Raw genomic sequence first — 6,000 nt, forward strand, 5'->3', positions numbered from 1 at the left:
CGTGGATGGAGGGAGAGAGAGAGAAGCGTGGACGGAGGGAGAGAGAGAGAAGCGTGGACGGAGGGAGAGAGAGAGAGAAGCATGGACGGAGGGAGGGAGAGAGAAGCGTGGACGGAGGGAGGGAGAGAGAGAGAAGTGTGGACGGAGGGAGAGAGAGAGAGAGAAGTGTGGACGGAGGGAGAGAGAGAGAGAAGCGTGGACGGAGGGAGAGAGAAGCGTGGACGGAGGGAGAGAGAGAGAGAGAAGCGTGGACGGAGGGAGGGAGAGAGAGAGAAGTGTGGACGGAGGGAGAGAGAGAGAGAGAAGTGTGGACAGAGGGAGGGAGAGAGAGAGAAGTGTGGACAGAGGGAGGGAGAGAGAAGCGTGGACGGAGGGAGAGAGAGAGAAGCGTGGACGGAGGGAGAGAGAGAGAGAGAAGCGTGGACGGAGGGAGAGAGAGAGAGAAGCGTGGACGGAGGGAGAGAGAGAGAGAGAAGCGTGGACGGAGGGAGGGAGAGAGAAGCGTGGACGGAGGGAGAGAGAGAGAAGCGTGGACGGAGGGAGAGAGAGAGAGAGAAGCGTGGACGGAGGGAGAGAGAGAGAGAAGCGTGGACGGAGGGAGAGAGAGAGAGAGAAGTGTGGACAGAGGGAGAGAGAGAGAAGCGTGGACGGAGGGAGGGAGAGAGAGAGAAGTGTGGACGGAGGGAGGGAGAGAGAGAGAAGCGTGGACGGAGGGAGAGAGAGAGAAGCGTGGACGGAGGGAGGGAGAGAGAAGCGTGGACGGAGGGAGGGAGAGAGAGAGAAGCGTGGACGGAGGGAGGGAGAAGCGTGGACGGAGGGAGAGAGAGAGAAGCGTGGACGGAGGGAGAGAGAGAGAGAGAAGCGTGGACGGAGGGAGGGAGAGAGAGAGAAGTGTGGACGGAGGGAGGGAGAGAGAGAGAAGCGTGGACGGAGGGAGAGAGAGAGAGAAGCGTGGACGGAGGGAGAGAGAGAGAAGCGTGGACGGAGGGAGAGAGAGAGAGAGAAGCGTGGACGGAGGGAGAGAGAGAGAGAAGCGTGGACGGAGGGAGAGAGAGAGAGAGAGAGAAGCGTGGACGGAGGGAGGGAGAGAGAGAGAGAAGTGTGGACGGAGGGAGAGAGAGAGAGAGAGAGAGAGAAGCGTGGACAGAGGGAGAGAGAGAGAGAAGCGTGGACGGAGGGAGAGAGAGAGAGAGAGAGAGAGAGAAGTGTGGACAGAGGGAGGGAGAGAGAAGCGTGGACGGAGGGAGGGAGAGAGAGAAGCGTGGACGGAGGGAGGGAGAGAGAGAAGCGTGGACGGAGGGAGGGAGAGAAAGAGAGAGAGAAGTGTGGACGGAGGGAGGGAGAGAGAAGCGTGGACGGAGGGAGGGAGGGAGAGAGAAAGAGAAGCGTGGACGGAGGGAGGGAGAGAGAGAGAGAAGCATGGACGGAGGGAGGGAGAAGCTGTGAGATCTCCTATTGGAAAAGCTACCAGGTTTAGAATGTCAATACCAAAGTAAGTAATGATCCAAGCCCTGTGCTCGTTGATGGAGTGTGTGTGTGTGTGTGTGTGTGTGTGTGTGTTACTGATGTCTACTGATGCAATAACTTGAGGGGGTAGGTGGTAGGGTAAAAATCCTTTTAGGCCTTGGCCACAAATCTTATGTGGACTGGATAAATGTTCCATCCAGTTGTTTTCAGTAATTGGCCTCTACTTAATGGGCCTGGGCAAGCCAGGAGGCAAACACAGATTTACACCCATCGGCTTCCCAAGGCAGGGTCCTTGACACACACAGACACACTCATATTCTCTCTCTCTACAACCTGTAGGCTCGTCTGTGTCTGGCCCGAAAAACCAGTTTGTACTGTAACAGAATAGTCCCCTGTCCTCTACTACCGCTATAAAATGTTTCCTTAGAACTAGTGGACTATTATTTTCTCACACACACACACACACACACACACACACACACACACACACACACACACACACACACACACACACACACACACACACACACACACACACACACACACACACACACACAGACAGCTTCTAATTAACTTGGAAGGTTAATTGAAAGCTACAACATTGATTTATGTTCGTAACAAACTGTGTTGTTTTCGTTTCAAACAGGACATCAAAGTTCAGTTGGTGGGGAGCTATAGGTAGAAGTAAAAAATGATTATTAGGTTGAGGTTAGGCTATGTTCTCCACCAAACGGTGACGCACTGCAGTCTGTTGTCTCATTTGTTTGTTACTAGAGGAGAAGACGTTTCAAAGCTGAAAGATTGAAATTGAGTCAGCAGCATACCACCCTACTACATACCACTACTGGCTTGCCTCTGAAGCTAAGCAGGGTGGATCCTGGTTGGTCCTGGATGGGAGGTGGGCCAGTAGGAGGCCACTTAGAATTTATCACATGGAATAGCCTTCATTTCTCAGAACAAGAAAGGTCTTTCTGGCAAATTTTGAGCCTGTAATCAAACTCACAAATGCTGATGCTCCAGATACTCAACTAGTCTGAAGAAGGACAGTTTTATTGCTTCTTTAATCAGAACAACAGTTTTCAGCTGTGCTAACATAATTGCAAAAGGGTTGTCTAATGATCAATTAGCCTTTTAAAATGATAAACCTGAATTAGCTAACACAACGTGCCATTGGAACACAGGAGTGATGGTTGCTGATAATGGGCCTCTGTACATCTATGTAGATATTCCATAAAACATTAACCATTTCCAGTTACAATAGTCATTTACAACATTAATAATGTCTACACTTTATTTCTGATCAATTATGTTATTTTAATGGACAAAAAATTTGCTTTTCTTTCAAAAACAAGGACATTTCTAAGTGACCCCAAACTTTTGAACGGTAGTGTATATATATCCCAAAGCCCCAGGGCAGTGATTGGGGACATTGCCCAGTGTAGGGTGCTGTCTTTTGGATGGTATGTTAAACAGGTTTCCTGACTCTCTGTGGTCACTAAAGATCCCATGGCACTTATTATAAGAGTAGGGGTGTTAACCCTGGTGTCCTGGTTAAATTCCCAATCTGGGAATTCCCAACCTCATACCATGGTCACCTAATCATCCCCAGCGTACAATTGGCTCATTCATCCCTGTAACTATTCCTCAAGTCGTTGCTGTAAATGAGAAAGTGTTCAGTTAAATAAATAAAAAGCATTGAAGAACGTTTCATTTCTGTTGGACGTCCACTATGATATAATAACTGACCCTCCTAAGTGACTGTCTGTGAAAATAACACCCAGTTAAACACTTATACAACCACTTGAACTGGGGAAAGTCAACCACTACTAGCCAGGTCACTACTGCTGTCTGAAACAGACTGAAGCAGAGAGAGGAGATCGGACAAATTCCAGAGATGCTTTACACAACACAAGCTCAGACACGTCCATTACCCACGTACACAGACTCACCGCCTGGCTTATACACAGACTCAAAGCCTGGCTTATTCACAGACTCAAAGCCTGGCTTATACACAGACTCACCGCCTAGCTTATACACAGACTCATTATTCAGACTCAAAGCCTGGCTTATACACAGACTCACCGCCTGGCTTATACACAGACTCAACGCCTGGCTTATACACAGACTCACCGCCTGGCTTATACACAGACTCACCGCCTGGCTTATACACAGACTCACCGCCTGGCTTATACACAGACTCATTATACACAGACTCAAAGCCTGGCTTATTCACAGAATCACCGCCTGGCTTATACACAGACTCATTATACACAGACTCAAAGCCTGGCTTATACACAGACTCAAAGCCTAGCTTATACACAGACTCAAAGCCTAGCTTATACACAGACTCATTATACACAGACTCAAAACCTGGTTTATTCACAGACTCATTATAAACAGACTCAAAGCCTAGCTTATTCAGACTCATTATACACAGACTCAATGCCTGGCTTATACACAGACTCAAAACCTGGCTTATACACAGACTCATTATAAACAGACTCAAAACCTAGCTTATTCACAGACTCAACGCCTAGCTTATACACAGACTCAAAGCCTGGCTTATTCACAGACTCAAAGCCTGGCTTATACACAGACTCATTATACACAGACTCAATGCCTGGCTTATACACAGACTCATTATAAACAGACTCAAAGCCTGGCTTATTCACAGACTCAACGCCTGGCTTATACACAGAGTGAAAGCCTGGCTTATACACAGAGTGAAAGCCTGGCTTATACACAGACTCAAAGCCTGTTCACATTAGTGGGCATACTGTAGCATAGCCTGCTTTGTGGGTCACATCTAAACCAGCCCCACACACACTGATATGTTTTCCCTCTCACACACGCACAGGCACACGCTGCCAGCCAGCCTGCTGGGAGATGCTGAGGGTCCACAGGAGTTTGACTCAGCAAGGCACTCCTCTTTGCCAGCTGTCACTCACAACCTGAGGAAATGACATACTGGAGCTGTAATTAATGACAGTGGATGTCACATTAGAGGTGTACATGGAAAACTTCAGCTCTATAAAAATTAGATTTTCCTCTTTGTATATTTGGAAGTATAACTGTTTCTATTGTGGTAAAAAGTGATGTCAGAGAACCTTGTTAGGCATCAGAGTAACATACATATCTACTAGAAGTCGACCGATTAATTGGAATGGCTGATTAATTAGGGCCGATTTCAAGTTTTCATAACAATCGGAAATTGGTATTTTTGGGCGCCGATTTGCGGAAAAAATAAATAAAAGTTGTACATTTGTTAAAATACCTTTATTTAACTAGGCAACACATTCTTATTTATTATAGAACGACAGATTTTCACCTTGTCAGCTCGGGGTATCCAAACTTACAGTTAACTAGTCCAACGCAATAACGACCTGCCTCTCTCTCGTTGCACTCCACGAGGAGAGTGCCTGTAAGCCAAGGTAAGTTGCTAGCTAGCATTAAACGTATCTTATAAAAAACAATCAATCTTAACATAATCACTAGTTAACTACACATGGTTGATGATATTACTAGATATTATCTAGTGTGTCCTGCGTTGCATATAATCTGACTGAGCATACAAGCATACAAGTATCTGACTGAGCGGTGGTAGGCAGAAGCAGGCGCGGAAACATACACTTTTGCGCGTTTTGCCAGCAGCTCTTCGTTGTGTGTCAAGCATTGCGCTGTTTATGACTTCAAGCCTATCAACTCCCGAGATGAGGCTGGTGTAACCGAAGTGAAATGGCTAGCTAGTTAGCGGGGTGCGCGCTAATAGCGTTTCAAACGTCACTTGCTCTGAGCCTTGGAGTAGTTGTTCCCCTTGCTCTGCATGGGTAACGCTGCTTCGATGTGCTGGCTGTTGTCGTTGTGTTGCTGGTTCGAGCCCAGGGAGGAGCGAGGAGAGGGACGGAAGCTATACTGTTACACTGGCAATACTAAAGTACCTATAAGAACATCCAATAGTCCAAGGTTAATGAAATACAAATGGTATAGAGGGAAATAGTCCTATAATTACTATAATAACTACAACCTAAAACGTCTTACCTGGGAATATTGAAGACTCATGTTAAAAGGAACAACCAGCTTTCATATGTTCTCATGTTCTGAGCAAGGAACTGAAACGTTAGCTTTCTTACATAGCACATATTGCACTTTTACTTTCTTCTCCAACACTTGTTCTCTTCTTGTTTTTGTATTATTTAAACCAAATTGAACATGTTTCATTATTTACTTGAGGCTAAAATGATTTAATTGATGTATTATATTAAGTTAAAATAAGTGTTCATTGAGTATTATTGTAATTGTCATTATTACGAATAAAAAAAATAGTCCGATTAATCGGTATCTGTATCGGCTTTGAAAAATCATGATCGGTCGACCTCTAATATCTACCCTGCATCAGAGTAATGTACATATCTACCCTGCATCAGAGTAACATACACATCTACCCTGCATCAGAGTAACATACACATCTACCCTGCATCAGAGTAACATACACATCTACCCTGCATCAGAGTAATGTACACATCTACCCTGCAT

At 46.1% G+C, this 6,000-nt stretch overlaps 1 protein-coding gene across 3 annotated transcripts in view; it reads right to left on the reverse strand.

The window, feature by feature from the left end:
- LOC110489108 (NEDD4-binding protein 3-A) overlaps positions 1 to 6,000 on the reverse strand; it is a 71,874-nt gene that overhangs the window by 38,099 nt on the left and 27,775 nt on the right. The window contains exon 2 of one of the 3 annotated variants that reach the window (XM_036943281.1): positions 4,323 to 4,418. The exons of the other annotated variants lie outside the window; for them this stretch is intronic. The gene's annotated coding sequence lies outside the window, so the exon portion shown is untranslated. The remainder of the gene's footprint in view (positions 1 to 4,322; positions 4,419 to 6,000) is intronic. 3 annotated transcript variants of the gene reach the window in all.

The sequence above is a fragment of the Oncorhynchus mykiss genome, chromosome 14, assembly GCF_013265735.2.
Source record: "Oncorhynchus mykiss isolate Arlee chromosome 14, USDA_OmykA_1.1, whole genome shotgun sequence".
Taxonomy (NCBI): Eukaryota; Metazoa; Chordata; class Actinopteri; order Salmoniformes; family Salmonidae; genus Oncorhynchus; species Oncorhynchus mykiss.